We start from the raw sequence: 26427 nt of genomic DNA, 5'->3' as shown, positions 1-26427 counted from the left end.
CCAAATCTCATCTTGAATTGTAGCTCCCATGATTCCCATGTGTTGTGGGAAGGAGCCTGTGGGAGATAACTGAATGACGGGAGTGGTTTGTCACATAGTGTTCTCATGGTAGTGAATAAGTCTAAGGAGATCTGATGGTTTTATAAGGGGTTTCCTCTTTCACTTGGCTCTCATTCTCTCTCTCTTGCCGCCATGTAAAACATGCATTTGGCCTTCCACCATGATTGTGAGGCCTACCCAGCCACATGGACCTGTGAGTCTATTAAACCTCTTTTTCTTGATAAATTACCCAGTCCCAGGTATGTCTTTATAAGCAGCATGAAAACAGACTAATAGACATGTCAAGGAAAATTCAGGGACATGTAAACTCATTTCAAAAATAAAGGTCTATCTTAAAAGATTAAATCTACCTTCTATAAAATTTGACTCTTCAATTGATCTGTATTTCCTGTAAGTATTATAATCCTTAACTAACATTTTATCTTTGAGGGTGAATAAATAATGATCATGCAAATATACAAGCTTTAAAATTTAACTTTCCAGTAATACTCCATAGAGTGGACAGAAGAGCTTTTAATATTCCTACTTTAAAAATGTGATAGCTGAGAGTAAAAGTGGATGTGTGGATATCCAAATTCCACTGCTGATCCTCTGTTAAGATGCTCTTATATATGTTATTAGGAATTTCAATTTAAAACAAAATGCAAGCATAATAATATTTAAGGAAAGGAAGATAAGTTTGCATGGCTTTTTAAATCTTCCTTCTGAATATGACTTACATGCTTCAAAGGAGAGAAATACTTCTCATAAAAGGATAGCTTTTGATAATTATAAAAAGCAAATGTAAATAGCAATAAATTGCTATTAACTTATAAAGATCTTATCTCATTTTCCTGTATTATTTTATTTTTATATTTAGAGTGAGGGGGAGACCATCAACAATAGCAAATGTACGTATTTTAGTCAAAGATATTTTGTAACTACCTTCTTTGATTTCTCCCCTGTCTTTTGTAATGAGGAAATTGAGATACTGAATCACTTCATGGCACAAAGGTGAATGATAACAACTAAGCTTTTAAAATAAACATAAAGAAGGGCAGAAAATAAATTACAACATATTGAATACTTGCTATATAGGATAACTGAGATAAACTCTTGACACATGTTATTTCATTTAATATAAACAACATTTTCTGGTTTTTCTTACTGGCACCTATTACAAATAGCAACTGCATGTACTTGTTAACATGAATTTAATGCCTTGGTAATTTATACCAAGTCAAAACAAGAGGAGTCAAAGACCAATTTTTGCTTACACCAATCAGCTTACAAACATTTTCTATAACCCTCAAACTTCTGAGATACAACTGCCTTCATGAGTTAACAAACACTCCCAGAAACTGTCTCATCAAAAACCAGAAAGCAAGGGACCATTGAATCCATTTTGGTTTCTTGCATCCAGATTGTATTATGTCACCTTTTAAGATAAAAATACAGATAGAGTTCATTGCAGCACTGTTTACAATAGCAAAGATCTGGAACCAACCCAAATGTCCATTGATGATAGGCTGGACAGGGAAAATGTGGCACATATACACTATGGAATATTATGCAGCCATCAAAAACGATGAGTTTGTGTCCTTTGTAGGGACATGGATGAACCTGGAAACCATCATTCTTAGCAAACTGACACAAGAACAGAAAATCAAACACCGCATGTTCTTACTCATAGGCAGGTGTTGAACAATGAGAACACATGGACATGGGGAGGGGAGCATCAAACACTGGGGTCTGTTGGGGGGAAATAGTGGGGGGAGGGGAGCATCAAACACTGGGGTCTGTTGGGGGGAAATAGTGGAGGGACAGCAGGGGGTGGGGGGTTGGGGAGAGATAGCATGGGGAGAAATGCCAGACATAGGTGAAGGGAAGGAAGGCAGCAAATCACACTGCCATGTGTGTACCTATGCAACAATCTTGCATGTTCTTCACATGTAACCCAAAACTTAAAATACAATAAAAAAAAATAGATAGATAGATAGATAGATGAGTGAGTACTCAGAAGAGGGCTTCAGAACTACCTCTGAGATTCTATCATTACATACAGTAAATGTATACCTTTTTACAAATTTTAAATAAAAGAAAAAGATATTTCCATTAATTCCAAAACATGAGGTATTGATATACATAAGGGTCTTGAGCAGGCAAAAGAGATTTGGAAAGAGATCTCTGAAGCTTTTTTTTTTTTTCCAGAATTAGAGATAAGAGTGGCAAAACCTACAAAATGTAGGTAAGTCAATCTGCTGAATGGTCTCCAAATGTATGTATAGTCAAATGAATGAATAATTTGTCCTTTCCTGCATAATGACTTTTCCTTTCCTCCAATAACTTTTCTTATTTCTGACTTCAATATGCTAGTTTTAAAAATGTGGACAGCTTTTAGGTGTAGCTTTATGCATTAATGATTAGATATTATCCGTTATTGGACACGTACAGTGTGCCATATAGTGTTCTATGTGATTTGTGAACATAATCTCATTTAACTGAGACAGTCCTTCTTATCCAAGCTTTACAGATGATAAAAATTAGGTTCAGAAAAAAATTAAGCCACTTGCTTAGGTTTACACAGCTTTTGCAAGTTACAGAGTTCAGATTTGAATCCAAGTCTTTCTGATTCTAAAACCTGAATTCCACCCACTGTGTTACACTGCTTCACAGAGAATCATCTGAATATGCTGTACCATGTCTTGGGATGTATTTTTATCACATTTTTCCATATATATTCCTTGGATGTGACTTATTTTTAATAGACTTTATTTTTTTAAGCAGTTTCATGTTTACCAAAAAATTGAACAAGAAGTACTGAGAGTTCCCATCTAACCCTTCCTTACCTGTTATTCTCCTATTATCAACATCTTGCATTAGTGTGGTACATTGGTTACAATTAATGAGCCGATGCTGATACTTTCATCAGAGTTTTGTGATTTTCTTCGTGCAGAACTTATAGATATTTTATTAGATTGACATCAAAGTATGTCATTTTGTTGTTGTTGCTAATGTAAATAGCATTGTGTTTTTTATATCAAATTCCAATTGTTCATTTCTGGTATATAGAAAACAAGTGATTTTTTGTATATTAAGCTTGTATCCTACAATCTTGCCATGTTATTTATTGGAATGACGCTTTTTAATATTATTAAACATTCTTATCATATGATAATCTGAAAATGTCCATAAGGTGACAAGTTGCCTTATTATGAAAGATCCTCTGCTCTTCAATTCTAAAAAGCATATTCTATATTTGAGATTAAAATTATTTCATTGATCTGTCTTCATATAGAAAATTTAGTGAGGATGTCTATAAACATTTCACAAGTTACTTTTAATTGAACATTATCATGCCTTTCCAAAATACAATGTGTAATAAGAAACAAAGAAATTGTATTTAAGTATTACAGATTATGAATCTGCATGGATGAATATGCTTCTGGAAGAACTAGTAACAAAAATACCTTTTTCCATTGCTCACAAAGTATTTGCCCCCAGGCACTCTGATATTTTTCTGGCCATGCGTATGTGAAATAGGCTCTTGTCGGAACAGTTTCCCACCTCAGAAATGCATTTCAGAGCAGGTCAGGACTGCTTGACCATGGGATCAGTATGATCAGAAGGGCCCTGAACAAATCATGGAGTCTTGTAGCTATTCACATAAAATTGTGAATACCAAAAAAGTAGCTTCCTTAAAGTGTGAGTCTGCAATTTGTTCATTTACTTGTTTGCCTTAATGAACAATCCTTGTATATAAGACAGGTTCTCAGTGGTCCGGGAAAAAACGGTGGAATCAAAACTCCCCAATGCTAAGCAGAGGAGCCCCATTGTCTTTGAAAATGACTTTGGTGAGACTATGCACACTCTCATTTAGATCTCCTCTAAATGTGATTCTATGGTAATTGTTGTCTATCTACATAGAATGCCACAACACTTTCTTGTTGTTGTTGACCTACATGGGACCACACGATTAACAATCTGGAAATAGAAATTCTATTCAAAAATGTATTTCAGTATCATATATAGTGTATGTTTATTGCCTTTTTAAAAGCTTGGGACAGTATGTAAAATTACTTTTGTTGCTATAGGTTCCATTTTCAGAGTGTGAAAACCATCAAACCTAGACAAGACATTCTGCTTGGAATGTAAAGTAAATTTCTAAAAAATACTTATCCTCTTTTAGATGTAAATAATTACTTAGAGGTGTGAGAGCATGAATAAAGATATGATATGAACAAGACAGTTTCTTATAATAACCTAGTTCAAGAAACAGTACAAACATATATGAAGGGATAAACTATCAAGGTCAATTTTATGTAGCAGAAACTGAGACTGCCAAATGGATATATAACAGAGTCAGCCACAAAGAATCATGAAAGTCTACATGACCACAGTTACCAATTTGGAAATAGAAAATCTCTTTAAAATGTACTTCAATGTCATATTAATCTTCCATACACTTCGGAGTGGTGGAGTTTCATTGTTGCTGTTGTTACTAGCGTTTTTGTTGAATAACCATTCTCAAGGAAGCACATAATGAAATTAACTCTGACTCCCTCCTTCTTCCCACACTGTTCCACAACCTCTTCCTCTGCCAGCAAGAACTCGGAAGGAAGATGATTATTTACAAGCAAAAGTAAATTAGTTTATGTTACTCCCAGATCTTGTTACACTATGAATTCATATAGTAAACACAGCTTCTAGAATTTAAACTTCCATACATTATATTACCAGTTCAGACCCCCAAAAGATTATATTTCTTTGAATATCTAATTTTAATAGGTTAGATGATTTCTGCCAATTTTTCTCCATACTATACAAACCTAATGTAATAATAAAAACCAATAACAAAATCAGAGGTTTCCTGGACAATAGCCCATTTTCATTCCCAGGTTACAAATTTTGGTTAAGACTATTTACAAGCATACAATAATAATTCCTGTGCAAGAGATTTTCTATTGAATGATGTGTAATCTAAAGATGGTATGAAGGAAAGAGGCTCTTAAGAAGATCCAAGCTGGCTGCCAAGCTTCCATATCCACTTCAAGGTTTTCTGTAATATTAAATTTTTGGCATTCACAGAAGGTATTTCCAAAGACAACATATACATTAAAACCACTCCTTAGGATAGTCAGGCCTGGAGGCTCCCAAACTTGGATATGAAAGATGACATAACAGAAAGAGCTGGCTATTTGGAGGTAGAAGGTTGAGTTCAAGCCCAACCCCTCAATCTCACTGACATTGCAAACAGGGACATCACTTAACCTTTGTAGGTCCAGTTCACGTGTCTGCCTTACCTTGCTAGATGATGAGTTTGCTTATCAGATAAAATGATGTAAAGGTAAGAACAAAAGAAGGCATCAGTAAGATATTCAAGAGGTTAAAGGAGGATGTGGCAAGTGATTGTGATATTTCTTCCTCCTCTTTCTTCTCTTAGTTTTAACTGCTCAGCAAAATACTTACTGAATGCCTACTAAGTTCCAGTGATAAGCACTGGAGATATAGAGGGAAAAAAATGACATGGTCCCTGACCTGAAGTAGTCAAGGAGTGACATTACCTGACTTTGGTTTTATAAGGATCACTGTGGTTACTATGTTGAGCACACATGACAGGCAGATCAAGATGCAAGCAGAGATACCTGGTTTATAGACTACTGTATCATTTCAGGCAAAAAAAAAAATGTTAGTGGCTTAGACAAGGATGGTAGTAGCGAAAGTACTGAGAATTCAACTAAGATGAGGACTGATGACTGAGTTTTGGATTTAACATAGCAAAACGATAATTGTTGTGCTTGTAGCACAGACAAAGTTTAATGAAACCTAGGAGATCAACAGAGAATGAAAATGCCATGAGGCATATTGGAAAGATTTGGAAGGGAGGCCAACAGGAGATGGAAGAATAGGAGAGAAAGAAGCCCCAGTTTTAGAGAAGCTTGCTTCTGGGGCAATAAACACTTGACAGTTGTGCATGCACAGAATTCTGTGTGGTTGGCCCAACAAGGGTGTGCTGTCTCCATAGTTGCTCACTTTCATGCAAAACCAACTATTACCCATTTGGTTAGGGAACTGAAATAAACATAGTGGAACTGAAGAGGATTGGACTGGAGTAGCAGAGTCCTAGCCCTTGAATAGAGTTTTTGCCAGGTAACTGATGAGCGTGTGGATGAGCACAATTATACCTATTATTTATTGGGTACTCTCTGTGTCTACCATATTTAATATTCACAACAAAAAACTTAAAGATATGTGTATTAGTTTGTTCTTACACTGCTATAAAGAACTGCCCAAGACTCGGTAGTTTATGAAGGAAAGAGGTTTAGCTGACTCACAGTTCCACAGGGCCGGGAGGCCTCAGAAAACTTACAATCATGGTGGAAGGGGAAGAGGCAAACATGTCCTTCTTAATGTGGCAGCAGGAGAGAGAAGAATTAAAGTCAACTGAAGGGGGAAGCCCCTTATAAAACCATATGATCTCATGAGAACTTACTATCATGAGAATAGCATGGGGGAAACCACCCCCATGATTCAATTACCTCCCACTGGGTCCCTCCCACCACCCCTGGGGATTATGGGAAGTACAATTTAAGAAGAGATTTGGGTGGGCACACAGCCAAATCATAACACATGTTATCTAATTCTAAAGATGAGAAAAGTACAGCTCAGAGAAATTATGTACCTCATCTACCCATCTTAACACAGTTAAGTTACAAAATTAGGATTTAAATCCCTCTTTCCATTATGATTTGAAGAGCCAGGGAAGCATGTCACATTTTAGAAGATGAGAAGTTGAGATTAGTTGGAAACACAATATTGGGAACACTGGGGAGATAGGATTGAAATAGTTTGTATGAGAAACAGAACTGAATTAGGGTCAGCTGAGGTTTTTGGCCTTCCGAACCAATCCTTGTAGCTTACTCAGGTGCAGGCCTTAGTTGTTAGTGGCTCCTGGGCTGTCCCACAGTACTTATGAAAAAATTAAGAGGAACGGCTACCTTCTAATTTTTCCAACCTAAAAGTAGTTATTATTTTAGATAACTTTCCAAGTGTTGGTATAAGTGAATAGTTTTCTTCAATTAAGACTATCATCATAAACTCTTACCTTTTCCAAATTCTCACTTTTTCAAATCTGATGACAGAAATACAAACTGTTGCTACCATGCATCACCATCAACAGAACTTTTTTACTTTTTACAAGCAGCTAGGTACACCATGGGGCTGAAGAAAGTACAGAATTGTTGCCAAGTGCAGGTAGAACTTGTGAACCCTGCATGTTCAAAAGCATGAATAATAAATACAGGAGTAAAAGGACTTTTTTGTCCAGGATTTCACTCTTTAGGAATGTGTTCTTCAAAATATTTAGGGATACCTCACTTATCATATATTTTTATCTTGGTTCAAAGCTTTCATTCCTAACGACTATCCCTCTTATAATTTCACACAAAGTTGGCATTTATATAACTTTGATGATGAGCTCCAAGGATCCAGAAAGCCAGAGAAATGGCAACATAATTATGTTTGTTCAATATCTAGTACTATCCCAACTCACAGGTCTAAAAGGGCATGTTTGTTCTCACTCATAGGCGGGTGTTGAACAATGAGAACACATGTACACAGGGAGGGAAGCATCACACACTGGGGTCTCTTGGGGGGAAATAGGGGAGGGACAGCAGGGGGTAGGGAGTTGGGGAGAGATAGCATGGGGAGAAATGCCAGATATAGGTGAAGGGGAGGAAGGCAGCAAATCACACTGCCATGTGTGTACCTATGCAACAATCTTGCATGTTCTTCACATGTACCCCAAAGCCTAAAATGCAATTTAAAAAAAAATATGGATAGAAAAAAAAAAAAACAAATAAAGCCATTTAATGAACATGAGCCATTAAATGAACATCACTATATCTCTGTTTACGGGGAATTTTAAGATAGTCACAAAACATGAGGTGGTATATAAAAAAAAAAAAAAGGCACGATTCCTTATTTGTTTTACTGTTTGAGATGGTCAGCACTATCACAAGTTTTCGCATATACATTACTAAAACATAAAGAGCCCCTGTATTTAACTTTGATTGGCTTCATGTACTGAGGGTTCTTAATATTTGATGATGTAGATTCAAATGTTACTAAAATTATTCCTTAAGCTTGGAGTAGCAACGTTTGGTTTCCTTCATTTTTCCATTTTTTTTTTCAATTTAATGAAGACCATGAAAATTGATAAAACATTAGCATTTAATCTTACCTTTTTTTTTAAAGAAAAGTCCATTAAGGGACATCAATAAACTATGACACAAATAGACTTCTTGTTATCAAGTTATCCTGACTTGGGAGTACAGTTTCAATTCCAAATATTCTGTCCCATTGTTTCCATTTAAGTCATATCAGATTGTCATAATTTGCATTCTAGTTTTGAATTCAGACAATATAGGTATCATAGTATGGGTAAAAAGAGCAACTGATTGGAATCAGACAAGTTAAATTCTCATTTAAGCTCTGCTACTGATTTCTGTGTGACCTTGAAAAGGGAACTTAACATTTCTAAGCTTAATATTTCCTTACTCACCAAGTGATGTAACTGGTCTAGGTGACCTCAAAATTCCATTCTATTCTAAAATCTTATGAATATGTAATTAGGAAAATAGCATATAAATATTATTTCAATGATTAAAGATGTATTGCCTATTATTTTAGAATATAACTTGTCAGCTTTCACTGGTTTGCTTTCTCAAAATATATTATTTTCATTCCAGTTTAATTCATGACTTTTTTCCAAATCTTGAATTGTTTCTACTAAATAATATAGTTTCGGATTTTTTAACAAGCGGTGCAGAAAGTTTGCTCTACATCAAAACATAGAAGAGAAAGATAATATTCCTCAGACATAGATAGTTCTGAAGCTCATCCAAGTAGACAGGTAAAATAAACTTAGGGAGAAGAAAACTGACATTTAAAATTGGTAAAGATACAAGTATTTTTGCAGAAATAACATCTTATACTTCCACAGCAATCTGGCTCCTTTTCTTTCTCCCAAACACAAGAAAAAGGCATTTCAAGTTACTAAGTAACTTAAACATACTGATCTTTGGCTCTGTCTAAGGTACATGAAAGTTGACTAAACATTCTTCTACCAAAGAGAAAAAGTAGAAAATTGAACCCATTTTTAAAAAATTATATTATCTATTATCCTGATATATCTGCCCCAAATCTTATTTGGTTGGACTATGTTTTTATTTGTCCTTTTTGCCAGAAAAATTGGGAATTTCTAAAGGAATTATTTTTTTAAATATAAAACTAGGTGTTTGTTATCACAATAAACTGTAAGTTTCCATGAGTTGTCCTCTTTCTCCTACTATTTTCCATTCAAGAATGAGAAGGCTAGGGTTGTGGGGAGCTGATTCTATAACACTGGGATTCTTATCTGCTTAGCCTATGGATGGAGGTAAGAGTTAAGCCTTTAAGCAAGGAGCCATTCTGACTAAAAATAGAAAAAATTTTGGCCAAGGAATCTAAATGAATACAGCAAAAATGAGTTATTATATGTGACTTTACAATGTTAAAGAGGAAAAAAAATATGAAGGGATGTAGAAAATTTATCTATTATTGTGTGACCACTTTGTAAGAGGTAGCATGATTCAATTTGGGAGTGATACAAAAATCAACAAGACAGACCTTTTCTCCAAGAGTTTATGTGGTATTGACCACAAACACTCTCACTAAAGGCAAAATGTGGTTTAATGCTATGACAGAGGTACAAGACTCTGCAGGAGTACAGACTGCTAATATTTGAGCCATCCTTGAGATTAAGAGGACTGTGACAGGTATAGACAGATAGGAAGAACATTCCAGGCAGAAGGAACAAAAGCACCATCACAGGCAATGAAGAGAGTCATGTTTGAGGAAAGGCAAGTGATGCTACCCCATGTAGAGTGTTTTGGAAATAAGAGTCAAAGAAAAAGTAATATTAATGGGAAGTGGCTTAAAAGATTTTTTAACAAAACCATGAAGAAACATGAGGAGACCAGTACTTAATTAAGACCAATAGTCTTAGAAGTATGCAGAAACCCTTGGAGTAGGGGAGACTGGAGGCAAAGAAATCCGTTATGAGACTCTTTCAGTGGGACTGTAGGTACACTGGGAAACAAACAAATGACTTTTATGGTTTCCCAATCCCTACTAGTCTAGGAGGAGAGTGAGTCTTCTATATGTCACATATGGTATCAGGGCAGAATGCTGAGAAATGAAAGTTAGGGTACCTTTCCCAGTTTAGCTGGAGAAACAGAGTTAATAGTTATCATAAAGCAATCTTCTGGCTTAATTGCAAAAGTATGTGCAGAGTCACTTTGATACACTATAAAAAGAGTGTATGAGAAAAATAATTCACAATTTTCTTTAAAGTATGTTGAAGGCAGATAGAAGATAAACTAGGATATAGGTTTGGATGATTTTTTAAATTGAATCCCATAGCTTTTATGATGATCTATTTCTTAATGATTACCAAAACTCCATCCCTTATCATTCTGCCCAGCAGAGATTCATATTTTGCACTGCCTAATGGGCATGCCCACATGGATGTCCCACAAACTTGTTAAACGAACACATCCAAGATCAAGCATCTTCCCCTCTCTGCTGGCCTATTCTCCCACTGTCTTTCAAGATTCATTCAGTCTCCCAAGCCAAAAATTCCAAAGATACTTTCTATTTATTTTTCATCCCAGAACTCTCTATCCAAACCATTAGCAAGTCCTGCCCATTCTTGTTCAGAAATTTCTCTTGGCTTTGTCCCCTCCTTTCCTTCCCAAGCTGCTGTCTTTTCTTATTTCAGATTTCCATCATCTCTCACTTGGATTATTACATTGGTTTTCTATCTAATCTTATTGCAGTCTTCTCCTCGAAAACATCCTCTACACAGCTTCCAAAATTATCTTCCTTCAGGAAAAAAAAAATCCCATTATTTATCTGCTTAAAATTTTAGATAGCTACATATTACCTGGAAGAGAAAACTCAAACTCCTGGGTAGAGCATGAAAGGGCATCTTAAATGTGACCACAATACACCTTTCCAGCAGCAATTCCACATTTCCCCATCTTCAGTCACGTTGAATTTATCACTATCTTCTATGGTTTGCCACTGTAGAAAAGTATTCTTCCCTGACCATTGCACATGCTATTTGCTCTGTCTCAAGTGTCCTCTTTTCTCTTCTAAGACTAGACATCTTTCCATCCTTCAAGACACATATGAAAAATCATCTTTTCTTTCCCTAACTGGGCCTGACAAAATTGGTTTCTCCCTATATCCATAGAACACATTGTTTCTACCTTGATTTTTGCATTTACTTCCATTTTGTTATAACATTATCTGTTTATATGTCAGAGCTCTTTCAATTGTCAACAAAATTACCAAGGGTAAAGGCTGGATCTCATTGACCTTTTTAATCTCCCACGTCTCTAATTAGCTTGGTAAATGGCATGTGTTCAATAAATGAATGACTGATTATCACTATTGGATACTACACAAATAAGTAATTACCCTTTAGGAATAATCGCAATGTCGGCCAAGTCTACACACAATACTTCTTGGAGAAGAGGTAGGAAATAAATCTCATGAAGATTTAGAGATTTATCTGTAAGTAATGTTTTGAAAAAAAAATGTAACTATGGGTCTCATTAACAGCATAGCTTTGATAGCAAACAATCAACATCCTTAAGGTAGTGTGAAATTAAAACTCAGCTTGTGAAAGAGAAATTAGGTAAATTAGCATTCTAGTCTTGAGTATCTTCTTCATAGAGGTGTAATTGAAGCTTTGGAATAGGATGAGGATATCAAGAGATCAAGTATAGGGAGAGAAGACTACATACATAATCCATGTTGACTCTCAAATTCTTCCTGAAGATCCCACAGTTAAAACATTCCTGTGTCTGAGTATGAGTGTTATGTTTTACCTTTGGCTTAATTCTGTTATGTTATGTCATTGATATTCTCTAATTTGTATGCAATCAAGGAGAAAGCCATTTAGTAGTAAGAATGCTTTCAGCTGATTAAAAGTTCTAATTTTTCTGGGCATCCTGTTCAAATAAAGGGCAAATTTGAAGGCAACATCAAAATGCACTACCTTTTTCTGTTTTATGCACTTCTTTTCTTTTTCACTTGAGCAAGTAATAAAGCAGATTTCAATTACCTGCCAATTCTTGAAATGGTTTTCCTGATGAAGTTAAATTGACATTTTTGGCATACTTGGTAAAATTACAATAATATTCATCTTATATTCAATATATTCTTTATAATATTTATTCCTTATACTAGTTATTAAGAACTGCTTATAAGACAGTTTGAGAGGGAAAAAATGCCATAAGCTCAAAACGACAAAGCATTTCCACTGTTACAGAGCTTTTTCATATGTTGTGTTCCCAATTACCTAATAGAGATTTAAAACACTCAATTCTAAGCAGTCATATGCTACAAAGTATGTAATAAGACTGGGGAAGAGCTCAAATGCTAGAGAAATGGAAGAAATAATATTTATTCTTTTTTAAAAAATCGCCATCATTTAGCATCTATTAATCAAATTGTAGAGTATAACAGGTTGGTTGGTTGGTTGACTGGTTGGTTGGTCGGTTGGTTGGTTGGTCATCAGCCGGTCAGTCGGTCGTTCAGTCGGTTGGTCATTTCATTGGTCAGTCAGTCGATCAATTGGCTGCTTGATTGGTTGGTTTAATGGTTAAATATTTTCATACAGAAAGTTAAAAGATCCTAGATGTCATAGATCTCACTAGCCTGGGTATAAGAAATCAAGGATTTGAGGGTGTAGGAAACATGTTTGTATTAATCCTGGAAGGTAGCCCAGGACCTGCAGTCATTTCTTTTTTGAACAAATAAGAGAACGAATAAATGGTCAAACCTCTTTACATTTCTGCAGACAATCAATAGAAATGTTGATCTCATTGAGCCATCAACACATTAGTGCATATATATTCTGAATTATTGGGAATTGTATGAGGTGGAATGAGAGCATCTGTGGAAACATGATATTATCCTTATGAAGGATTGCCTAACTTGAGCTAAAGGGCAAAGTCACTAGGGAAGATTTTGTTTTTTAGGGGAAATACACAATAGGAGAAGCAGATAGGAGGGGCAGCTGATGTTTCAGTTCTCCATTACATAAGTTCCTCTTCTGGCAAATGAATGGATTGGCCAAAGAAACAAGATACTGACTTTCTCCACTTTATAGACGGCAAAATATAGGAAAGTTAAAACAAGTGAAATATGTAGTTGTAAATATACAGACTTGATAAGTGATGGTCAAACCCATGTGGCTATGGAAGCCCCCAGACAGTCACACACACCTAGGACCATTACAGCAGAGCCAGCAGCATAAAGGCAAAACTCCAAAGTTGAAAGAATAGGGAGAAAATTACTGATATTGATCCAATAGGAATATGTTAACATTGATGCAGCTCAGCGTTGATTTCCCAACATATAAATGGTGGGAAGTGACTGCCCTGAGCTTTTTGGATCACAGAGAAGTCCACTTTCCATTTCTATTCCATTCAGGTCATATCCCTGGAAAGACTCTCCTGGGTCCCAGAGACAGTTCAATTGGCAAGGTCTTTAGCCCTAAATGCAGCAGAGTATCCCTCGCCATATTTGCCCATCATCTGGAAGCTGTCTTGTGGTAATGAAGAAGATCTGGGAAATCAGAGTAAATGAAGACAAATGCCTTTGAACTATGCTGGGACACAAAAACTATACTAGGCGTCTAAAAGAAATAGACGAGGGTTCTCAGTAGATTTTCACAAAAGTTCTATTCATAAACTCCCAGATATTATTTGTAGCATGTATGGTTTCACCATCTTCATACAAAGTCATACTCTACAATGGAAGAGCTCAATTGTATATTGTTTAAACCACAATGGAAGAAAATTGGGCTATTTACAATACTATTGTTTACTCATAAAATAAGTTACCCTTCCCCCCCCTTTTTCATCCACAGCATCCTAGCCAACTAAATTAATCCATTTTAAAATTTGAAAGCACCACAAAAAGGATCCAGATGTTTACAGAAGGGAAAAGGGTGGGGGCATTATGTGCTTATTTTCTTTTTTTGGCTCATTTGATTCAAAGTACTTTGTTAAATCAACTAGGGTTAGCAATTTCTTTTCTAAGTCCTACAGACTAAGAATGTTTTTTCTAAAGTGGATTTGTTTTTATTAAATTCAGTTGTTGATTCATTCTACTATTGTTTGAGTTTGTATTTGGTGCCAGGTACTGTGCTAGGTTCTGAAACTATTTTAAGGAACAATATCAACATGATCACTGTTCTCATGAAATAACATTATTGTTCCCTTTTAGTTAGTTATAAATAAATTTGACGTCTTTGGAAAGAGTGCAAACTTTATACATTCTTATTTTATTTAGCCTATTAAATTAACTATTTGAGTGAAGATCAAACTCTCCTAGGTTAGCTAAAACGTAATGCAGTTAAAATTCTACTACGACTGTGTTAGCACTGTCCACTGATTTTAAAGCTATTTTGGAAGAATAAGAGCTGGCACCTAATTAAGCTCTTTTAAAAAGGTAAAATGAGAATAAAGTTGGTCTGTAGATAACAAAAAACAACACTAATTTTTAGTAATTAAAGGAGTATAGTAGTGATATAGGCCCTCATGACTAGATCAATAAATAGAAATAAATATCCCAGAAAGAAACTCATGAGCTTTTTGTAAAAGACTATGGAATTCACATGTTTACTCTGCTCCTTCCCATGAAACTTACCAAAACATCTGAAAATCAAAACCATAAACTATTTTTTAAACTGAAGATACAGACATTTGCTCTCACCACGAAGGGAATGCCAAACATTAATTCAATGCCCTGCAGATCTTGGTTGAAGTACAAATTCCTCTGAAAGAAAATTAGAGTGCCCCAAAAGGCTAACCACATTTCTATTTTATTTACTCAAACTACAAGAACTGGGATCATGGCTGTGGAAGGGAGAATGTGAGGGTCAAATTCAACACTCACAAATGGTGAGAGGATAACTGAAATACCTACATAGACATGCATCTTTACCATCTAGCTCCTCTCACTCAACTATTCAACACTGGAGAAATGGCTTTCAGGTGTGCTAGGGTAAACGGGAGGGAAACAGCCAGAAGTGTTCATTGAGCAGAGATAAATTGCCACAGAAATGACCTGTGAGCTAGAGGGCTGCACCATGGGCTGTGCTGTCTTCTTGCCTGTGTCATCTATCCATTCCAAAATGTGAGCTTCTAAATCTAAGCCCTTCAGACAGAGTAGACTTTGGTAGGAAATTGTCCTGAAGCAACAAACCCAAACTAAAGCTTCAGTTTCCCAAAATTGTGCACCTCTGAGGTGATGGAATCAGCACATAAAACTGCCTCTCTTCAGATCGCATACTAACTCCACTTAAATATAAATGGAAGTCATATAAATTGGGTCTAATAACCAATTCTAAAATAGCATGTAAGTGTTACAAAGCAAGGGAATGTAAAAATAACAAAGAAAAAATAAATAGAAATATGTAAGGAGGCATAATTGTGCTAATTTCTTCATTTTTATGTTAGAGAATTAATAATGCCCTCTAAAGCTTATATCAAGGAACTTAGGTCTACGTTAATTATTTGGTGTCATAGAAGTAAAACTAAAGTAATAAATATGGGTTACAGGAATTCCAAAAAGAGGTGAGAAGTGACTGAAAAAAAAAAATACACAGACCAGATTTAAAAAAGTAGAAGACACAGGAAGCATTAAAAATATAAAGTATTACCTTACTTTTTAAAAAGACTAAGTGATATACATAAGTTTTCATAAATGGCAGGTTAGACGAATAGAACTCAAAAACTGAGACAAAATATTTTATATAATCTGATGAAGACAAAATTATATATACACAATGGAATGCTATTCAGCGTTTAAAAAGAAGAAAATCCTGTCATTTGTGACAATGTGAATAAATGTGGAGGACATTCTGTTAAGTGAAACAAGTCAGACACAGAAACACAAATACCTCATGATCTTATACGTGGAGTGCAAAAAGTCGATTTCACATAAGCAGAGAGGAGAATGGTGGTTGACATGGGCTAGGGCTGGGTAGACCAGGGAGCTGTTGATCAAAGGACACAAACTTTCATTTAGGAGGAATGAGTTCCAAAGATCTGTTGTATGTCATGCTGATGATGGTTCACAACATTATACTACACATTTGAAAATAGCTAAAAAGAGTAGATTTCGAGTGTTTGCCACAAAAAAATGATAGGTATGCAAAGTAATGAATATGTTAAGTGATTTGATTTCACCATTCCACAATGTATACATATATCAAAACATCATGTACATAAATATACATAATTTTTACTTGTCAATTAAAACAATAAGAAAAACCACTGCTTTAAAAATTATTTAAGACAAAGACTCAAAAATTTTAAAGCATCTTCTTAACATCTTTGGAAAGATAAGAGAATAATGCCTTATTTTCAAGACAAAAATTTACCATGTGAAAATCCAATGAAGGAAGGAAAGCACTTAAAGCCATTATTCTATACTATAATCAAAATTAATAACGTAAAACATGAATTTAACAGCAACTGGGACATAATTAAAGAAAGCATTGCTAGCATATAGGTTATCCTAAAAGAAATTACCAAAACAATCCACAAAAACGCAAAAAGTGGAAAAATGCAGAAGAAAAACATTGAAATTATCCAAGAAGTTTCCAGAACAAGAAAAAGTTGAAGCAGATGCAATATTTTAAGAGATAATGACTAAGGCATTTCCAAAACTGATTAAATACATTACACTTAAGGATAAAGTTTTAAAAGAAAAGAAACCTACATTTGGACACATTTGAGTGCAACTGTAGAAAACCAAAGACAGAATTTTTCAAAGCAGCCAAGAAAAGCAGATTACCTTCAAACAGCAATTACACTGACAGCTGACTCCTCAACACCAGCAATTATAGTCATAAGACTGTGGAATGTTTCCTTCAATGGACTAATGTGAATTTTATGCACAGCAGAAATACCACTCAAGAATAAGATTGAACTAACGACATTTAAAAAAAAAGTAATAAGACCTATATTAAAGAAATTCTTTCTGAGGGGAGGATCCAAAATGGCTGATTAGGAGCAGCTCAGGATTGCAGCTCCCAGTGAAAGCATGGAGGGTGAGTAGACGCTGCATTTCCAGACAGATTTTTATTGCCCACAGACCAGGAGATTCCCAGGCGGAGGAGATCAATGGGTAGCCAGCGGGGCTGTTTTGGCCCAAGCGGCGGGTCTCCACACAAAATACACGGGTCCAGGTGCTGTTTTAGCTGGCGATTGGAGCTCCTGGGAGACAGAGTCACCCATTCAACTGATACAAAGGGGACTGAAACAGGGAGCCAGGCCAGGAGATTCCCAGTAGAAAAAGCGCCACGAATCTCCGGCATGGCTGTTTCAGCCAGTGCAGGGGGTTGCCCCTTGGGAAATCACACAGATCTGGGTGTCTTTTCAACAGGTGACTGGAATGCCTGGGAGACAGGGTCACCCATTCAACTGGAAAAAAAAAAGGACTGAAACAGGGAGCCAGGCCAGGAGATTCCTGGGCGAAAAAGCACCACGAGTCGCCAGCGGCTGTTTCAGCCAGCGCAGAGACAGTCTACAGGTCTACGCACAAGAAATCACACAAATCTGGGAAACATTTCAGCTGGTGACTGGGACGCCTGGAGGACAGAGTTACCCCTTCAATTGAAAAAAAAAAGGGTTCTGAGGCAGGGAGCCAGGCGATCAGGCTTGGCCATTCCCACCCTCACAAAAAACAGCAATCTGAAACGCTCTGGATTGAGAGTTTCACAGCAAGCACAGCTGAACCTGGGATGGTCCAGTTCTTTGGGGGGGGGGGGGCGTTCGCCATTACTGAGGCAGTACACCACTACCGAGGTTGTCTGCCATTGCTGAGGCAGCCTGCCATTGCCAAGGCAGCCCGCCATTACAGAGAGAGTCCACCATTACAGAGGCGGGCCGCCATTGCCAAGGCAGTTCTAACTACACCCCTATAAACAGGACTGCAGGGAAGTTCACATGGCAGCTGGGCAGAGCCCACAGCAGCTCAGCAAAGCCTCTGCTGGCAGACTGTGCCTAGGCTGCCTCCTTGCTGGGCAGAGCATCCCTGAAAAAAGACAGCAGTGTGACAGAAACTTATAAATAAAGCCCTAACTCCCCAGGACAGAGCACCTGAGTTTAAAAAAAAAAAAAAATACAGAGCTCACAGCTCAGCACTTAAGCTCCTATAAAGGACAGACTGTCTCCTCACGCAGCTCCCTCACCCCCGTATATCCAAAGAGTCACCTCATAAAGGAGAGCTCAGACTGACATCTGGTGGGTATCCTTCTGGGACAAACATAGCAGAGGAAGAAACTGGCAGCAACCCTTACTATTCTGCAGCCACTGCAGTTGATTCCCAGGCAAGCAGAGCCTGGAGTAGACCTCAGTAGTCCTACAGCAGCTGGGCCTGTTACAAGGAAAAGTAAGAAACAGAAAGAAATAACTTGATCATCAACAAACCGGACATCCACTCAGAGACCCCATCTGAAAGTCAACAACAACAAAAACGACAGGTAGATAAATCCACAAAGACGGGAAGAAACCAGCGCACAAAGGATAAAAACACCCAAAACCAGAATGCCTCTCCTCCTCCAAGGGATCAAAACTCCTCACCAGCAAGGGAACAAGGCTGGATGGAGAATGAGTCTGATGAATTGAGAGAAAAAGGCTTAAGAAGGAGGATAATAAGAAACATCTCTGTGCTAAATGAACATGTTCTAACCCAAGGCAAAGAAACTAAGAACATTAAAAAAAAAGTTTGACGAAATGCTAATAAGAATAAACAGCTTAGAGAGGAATATAAGTGAATTGATGCAGCTGAAAAACACAACAAAAGAACTTCGCAAAGCATACACAAGTTTCAACAGCCAAATTGACCAAGCAGAAGATAGAATATCAGAGGTCACAGATCAACTCAATGAAATAAAACGAGAAGGCAAGATTAGAGAAAAAAGGGTAAAAAGAAATGAACAAAGTCTCCAAGAAATACGGGACTATATGAAAAGCCCTAATTTACATTTGATAGATGTACCTGAATGTGACGGAGAGAATGAATCCAAGCTGAAAAATACTCTTCAGGGTATTACCCAGGAAAACATCCCCAACCTAGCAAGGCAGGCGAATATTCAAGTCCGGGAAATACAGAGAACACCACAAAGATATTCCTCAAGAAGAGCAACCCCAACGCAGATAATCATCAGATTCACCAGGGTTGAAATGAAGGAAAAAATGATAAGGGCAGCAAGAGAGAAAGGTCAGGTTACCCACAAAAGGAAGCCCATAAGACTCACAGCAGATCGCTCAGCAGAAACCCTACAAGCCAGAAGAGAGTGGGGGTCAATATTCAACATCCTTCAAGAAAAGAACTTTTAGCCCAGAATTTCATATCCTGCCAAACTAAGATTCATAAGTGAAGGAGAAATAAAATCCTTTACAAACAATCACTCACTCAGAGATTACATCACCACCAAGACTGCTTTAAAAGAGCTCCTGAAAGAAGCACTAAACATAGAAAGGAACAACAAGTACCAGCCACTCCAAAAACATACCAAATGGTAAAGAGCATTGACACAATGAAGAAACTGCATCAACTAACAGGCAAAATAGCCAACTAGCATCAAAATGGCAGGATCAAATTCCCAAAAAACAATACTAACCCTAAATGTAAATGGGCTAAACACACCAATCAAAAGACACAGACAGGCAAATTGGATAAAAAGCCAAAACCCAGTGTTGTGTTGTATCCAGGAAAACCATCTCACATGCAGGGATACACAAAGCTCAAAATAAATGGATGGAGGAAGATTTACCAAGCAAATGGAGAGCAAAAAAAAAAAAAAAAAAAAAAAGAGGAGTTGCAATTCTCATTTCTGATAAAATAGACTTTAAACCAACAAAGATCAAAAGAGACAAAGAAGGACATTACGTAATGGTAAAAGGATCAATGCAAGAAGATGAGCTAACGATCCTAAATATATATGCATCCAATACAGGAGCACCCAGATACATAAAGAAAGTTCATAATGACTTACAAAGAGACTTAGATTCCCACACAATAATAGTGGAGACTTTAACACCGCACTGTCAATATTAGACAGATCAACAAGACAGAAAATTAACAAGGATATCCAGGACTTGAACTCAGACCTGGACCAAGAAAACCTAATAGATATTTACAGAACTCTCTACCCCAAATCCACAGAATATACATTCTTCTCAGCACCACATCACACCTACTCTGAAATTGACCACATAATTGGAAGTAAATAACTCCTAAGCAAATGCAAAAGAACGGAAATCATAACAAACAGTCTCTCAGATCAGTGTGCAATCAGGTTAGAACTCAGAATTCAGAAACTAACTCAGAACCACACAGATTCATGGAAACTGAACAACTGGCTCTTGAATGTTGACTGGATAAACAATGAAATGAAGGCAGAAATAAAGATAATCTTTGAAACAAACGAGAATGAAGACACAACATACCAGAACCTCTGGGACACATTTAAAGCAGCATCTAGAGGAAAATGTGTAGCAATAAATGCCCACATGAGAAGCAAGGAAAGATCTAAAATCAACACTCTATAATCAAAATTGAAAGAGCTACAGGAGCAAGATAAAAAAAAACTCAAAACCTGCCAGAAGACAAGAAATAACTAAGATCATAGCAGAACTGAAGGAGATAAGACACAAAAACCCTTCAAAAAAATCAATGAATCCAGGAGCTGGTATTTTGAAAATATCAACAAAATAGACAGACTACTAGTCAGATTAATAAAAAAGAAAAGAGAGAAGAATCAAATAGATGAAATAAAAAACGATAAAGGGGATATCACCACAGATTCCACAGAAATACAAATCATCATCAGAGATTATTACAAACAACTCTATGCACATAAACTAGTAAACCTGGAAGAAATGATTAAATTCCTGGACACTTGCATCCTCCCAAACCTAAATCAAGAAGAAGTTGAAACCCTAAATAAACCAATAACAAGGGCTGAAGGTGAGGCAGGAATTAATAGCCTACCACCTAAAAAAAGCCCAAGTCCAGATGGGTTCACAGCCGAATTCTACCAGACATACAAAGAGGAGCTGGTACCATTCCTTCTGAAACTATTCCAAACAATCAAAAAAGAGGGAATCCTTCCCAAATCATTTTATGAGACCAACATAATCTTGATACCAAAACCTGGCAGAGACTCAACAAGAAAAGAAAACTTCAGGCCAATATCCGTGATGAACACAGATGCAAAAATCTTCAATAAAATACTGGCAAACCAATTGCAACAGCGCATCAAAAAGCTTATCAACCATGATCAAGTAGGCTTCATCCCGGGGATGCAAGTCTGGTTCAAAATACCTAAGTCTATCAGCGTAATTCACCACATAAACAGAAGCAAAGACAAAAACCACACAATAATCTCAATAGATGCAGAGAAGGGTTTTGACAAAATTTAAAAGCCTTTATGCTAAAAACCCTCAATAAACTAGGTGTTGATGGAAAGTATCTCAAAATAATAAAAGCTATTTATGACAAACCAACAGCCAATATCATGCTGAATGGGCAAAAACTGGAAGCATTCCCTTGGAAATCTGGCACCGGATAAGGATGCCCTCTCTCACCACTCCTATTCAATATACTATTGGAAGTTATAGCCAGACCAATCAGGCAAGAAAAAGAAATAAAGGGTATTCAATTAGAAAAGGAGGAAGTCAAATTGTCTCTATTTGCAGACTATATGATTGTATATTTAGAAAACCCCATTGTCTCAGCCCAAAATCTCCCGAAACTGATAAGCAACTTCAGCAAAGTCTGAGAATACAAAATCAATGTACAGAAATCACAAGCATTCCTATACACTAATAACAGACTTAAAGAGAGCCAAATCAAGAATGAACTGCCATTCATAATTGCTACAAAGAGAATAAAATACCTAGGAATACAAATAACAAAGAACATAAAGGACATCTTCAAGAACAACTATAAACCACTGCTCAATGAAGTAAGAGAGGACACAAACAGATGGGGAAACATTCCATGTTCATGGTTAGGAAGAATCAATATCATGAAAATGGCCATACTGCCCAAAGTGATTTACGGATTCAATGCTATCCCCATCAGGTTACCAATGACCTTTTTCACAGAAGTGGAAAAAACCACCTTAAACTTCATATGGAACCAAAAGAAAGCTCACATAGCCAAGTCAATTCTAAGCAAAAAGAACAAAGCTGGAGGCATCACACTACCAGGCTTCAAACTATACTACAAGGCTACTGTAATCAAAACAGCATGGTGCTAGTACCAAAACAGAGCTATAGGCCAATAAAACCGAAGAGAGGCCTCGGAGGCAACACCACACATCTACAACCATTTGATCTCTGACAAACCTGACAAAAACAAGCAATGGGGAAAGGATTCCCTGTTTAATAAATGGTGCTGGGAAAAGGGGCTAACCACGTGCAGAAAGCAGAAACTGGACCCCTTCCTGACACCTTACACTAAAATTAACTCCAGATGGATTAAAGACTTAAACAGAAGACCTCACACCATGAAAACCCTAGAAGAAAACCTAGGCAAAACCATTCAGAACATAGGCATAGGCAAGGACTTCATGACTAAAACACCAAAAGCATTGGCAACAAAAGCCAAAATGACAAACGGGACCTAATCAAACTCCACAGCTTCTGCACAGCAAAAGAAACAGTCATTAGAGTGAATCAGCAACCAACAGAATGGGAAAAAATTTTTACAGTCTAGCCACCTGACAAAGGACTAATACCCAGAATCTACAAAGAACTAAAACAGATTTACAAGAAAAAAACAAACAAGTCCATTCAAAAGTGGGCAAAGGATATGAACAGACACTTTACAAAAGAAGACATATATGAGGCCAACAAACATATGAAAATATGCTCATCATCACTGGTCATTAGAGAAATGCAAATCAAAACTACATTGAGATACCATCTTACGCCAGCTAGAATGGCGATCATTAAAAAATCTGGAGACAACAGATGCTAGAGAGGATGTGTATAGGAACTCTTTTACATTGGTGGGAATGTAAATTAGTTCAACTATTGTGGAAGACAGTGTGGTGATTCCTCAAGGACCTAGAAATAGAAATTCCATTTGACCCAGCAATCGCATTACTAGGTATATATCCAACGGATTATAAATCGTTCTACTATAAGGACACATGCACATGAATATGCACTGCAGCACTGTTTACAACAGCAAAGACTTGGAACCAACCCAAATGGCCATCGACAATAGGCTGGACAAGGAAAATATGGCACATATACACCATGGAATACCATGCAGCCACAAAAAACGATGAGTTCGTTCATGTTCTTTGTAGGGATATGGATGAACCTGGAAACCATCATTCTCAGCAAACTGATACAAGAACAGAAAATCAAACACTGCATGTTCTCACTCATAGGCGGATGTTGAACAATGAGAACACATGGACACAGGGAGGAGAGCATCACACACTGGGGTCTGTCAGGGGTAAATAGGGAAGAAACAGTGGGGTGTGGGGAGTTGGGGAGAGATAGCATGGTGAGAAATGCCAGGTGATGGGGAGGAAGGCAGCAAATCACACTGTCATGTGTGTACCTATGCAACAATCTTGCATGTTCTTCACATGCACCCCAAAATCTAAAATGCAATAAAAAAAAAAAGAAATTCTTTCCTAAACAAAAATATACTCACCCACAGTTCCTGTAACTCCGATCTTAGGAATTTATCTCAAAGAAATAATAGCAAAAACATGAAAAGATGTATATACAAGGTATATGGATTGCTTGTCTTTTCAAAAATTTGAAAGCAATCAAAATGTACGTCAATAAGAGATTATTGAAATAAAATATGATGCATTCATAATTTGTATTAAGAGGATTATACAGGTCTTTTATACTCACATGGAAATGTAGTCTCAGTATTACAAAATTAGAAAAAAGAAAAAGTAAAAACAGGTTAAAAGTTATCAATTTCAGCCCGGCATGGTGGTTCACACCTGTAATCCCAACACTCTGGGAGGCGGGTAGATTACTTGAGGTCAGTAGTTCAAGACCAGCCTGGCCAATGTGGGAAATCCTGTCTCTATAAAAATACAAAACTTAGCCAGGCATGGTGGTGTGCACCTCTAGTCCCAGCTATTCAGGAGACTGAGTCAGGAGAATCAAATCCAGAGACAAAGGTTGCAGTGGGCTGAGATCAACCCATTGCCCTCCAGCCTGGGTGACAAAGCAAGACTCCATCTCAAAAAATAAAAAAAACAAACAAAAAAACCTCTTATTTGTTATAAGTTTACATCCAGAAAAGTCAAAAATTATATGCATGTAGTCATGATTCCTGGGGTGTAGTATAAGGGGATATTTTCATACTATCTGTTTTATTTGTATTTTTTACCATCAAAATTTTTGTTTGGAAAAACAAAAGCTTTTCAGGAGAATCTCATATCTATTGAGACCTTTACTGTAAAATTATATTTATGAAGCTAACATCATTATGTGAGACTCATTATCTCATTTGGTTAGGCCATGGTATTAATGAAGCCTACCCTGAAGTTTTGTTTCCTGTGTAGGTCAATTAGCTCTGCACAGAGAACAAAATGACTCGTTTGTGCATTAACTATTCCTCCAAGGAGCCAAGCTTTCAAGTTTACCTGAGTTCGACGGCAAGAGATGCTGTATGGATGTTGCACAGCATAGAAAATGGAAAAACCAACTCTAACCATGTGAACATGGGAGGTGGTGGCAGGGCGGGGTGGGGGGAGGCAGTTAGTATCTCTTTCACCTTCCAAGAATGACTCATATCTTATTCTCTTTGAAAAGTCTACCTTGGTTTTTACCAGATCACCATATTTCCCAGGTTTCATTGCTCAAATCAAAACAAAACTGCATTAATGAAGAAACTCATTTCTCGGCGCTCCCTTTTCATTTACCTTATTGTTCCCAACATTCTGATTCAGAGTATATCCCTTTTTTCCCATTTTCATTCTCATAATAAAAAAAGCTCAAGAAATGGGGACTGACCAAACCACTACCTATTGCCTCAAGAAGGCATTCTAATTTTTCAGTTCTAGTAAGAAGCATTGACAATTGTGAGATTTGAATCTCACAATTTTTTCAGGCTTGCAGTTTTGCTTCTCAGCTTTGCAGCAAGTATAATAAAACCTGGTAACATATTTTGGACGCTTGTCTCATATAGAGCCTGCCACATAAGCCCACAGCTTCATTCCAATCTGAATATATCACTGTCCATTTATAACCAGAGTCATGGAAGGAATTTGAGCAGCTTGTTGGATTGTTTATATTGCATATATGGAAGAGTTGGGGTTGTACATTCCAGCACATCATTGTAAATGATGGACTATGTAAAACTGTAAACAAGCCATCTCAGAATTCTTGAAAGAATATCTAGCATGTGGATTCATTATGAGGAGAAACAGATATTGTAGCATTCTCTATGTTTCTTTTGCAACATGTTCTGGGCCTTTTTTTCCCCCTAGATGAAGTCTTGCTCTGTTGCCCAGAATTGGAGTGCAATGGCGCAACCTCGGCTCACTGCAACCTCTGTTTCCTGAGTTCAAGCAATTCTCCTGCCTCAGCCTCCCCCCAAGTAGCTGGGATTACAGGCACACACCACCACGCGAGGCTAATTTTTGTAGAGATGGGGTTTCACCATGTTGGCCAGGATGGTCTCAAACTCCTGACCTCATGATCTCCCCCGTTGGCCTCTCATAGTGTTGGGATTACAGGTGTGAGCCACCATGCCCAGCCTGTTCTGGCCCTTTGTGTTAGCAATTAATAACGTTTCAGTTACTGTTATTTTATGGAGGACATTTCACACTTTCAAAACAGTTGTACTACCAGTAGTGTCTGTAGGGAAGTTTTTCTTTATAAAAAAAAAATGTCATCTATTATGCCACAATGAATGAGGTACGCAATCTGTTCAATTGTCCTCTGAATGGGTTTCTTCTTTCTATATGGAATTTCGTATCATGCAATGTCCTGTAAATAAACATTAAAGTTCACCCTTTTCTTTACTTCGAGAAAAAAATCATCTAACATTTAATATTCTGATAACCAAGAAAAGAATAGATAAGGTCCCAGAAATTTATGATTTGAGTTTTTCTTTTAGAAATCCCTAGATATGTGTGTATATAAAAGTGGGGTTATTTTTTTAAATAAATGCAAAAAAGAAATTGCTAGGTATTTTCTCCTGGGGAATATGGAAGAAATATGTGTTAAATAAAATAATTCTCAAGATTTTTTATAT

At 36.9% G+C, this 26427-nt stretch overlaps 1 protein-coding gene and 1 long non-coding RNA gene across 5 annotated transcripts in view; one reads left to right on the top strand and one right to left on the bottom strand.

Moving 5' to 3' along the window:
* KLF12 (Kruppel like factor 12) overlaps nt 1-26427 on the top strand; it is a 636627-nt gene that overhangs the window by 63660 nt on the left and 546540 nt on the right. The window contains exon 2 of the mRNA XM_032277272.1: nt 2251-2287. The gene's annotated coding sequence lies outside the window, so the exon portion shown is untranslated. The remainder of the gene's footprint in view (nt 1-2250; nt 2288-26427) is intronic.
* LOC116551164 overlaps nt 1-26427 on the bottom strand; it is a 224267-nt gene that overhangs the window by 146161 nt on the left and 51679 nt on the right. The gene's annotated exons all lie outside the window — the stretch shown is intronic.

The sequence above is a fragment of the Sapajus apella genome, unplaced genomic scaffold (assembly GCF_009761245.1).
Source record: "Sapajus apella isolate SASKATOON/1434 unplaced genomic scaffold, GSC_monkey_1.0 scaffold9, whole genome shotgun sequence".
Lineage (NCBI taxonomy): Eukaryota > Metazoa > Chordata > Mammalia > Primates > Cebidae > Sapajus > Sapajus apella.
This window is presented reverse-complemented; position numbering and strand designations above follow the sequence as displayed.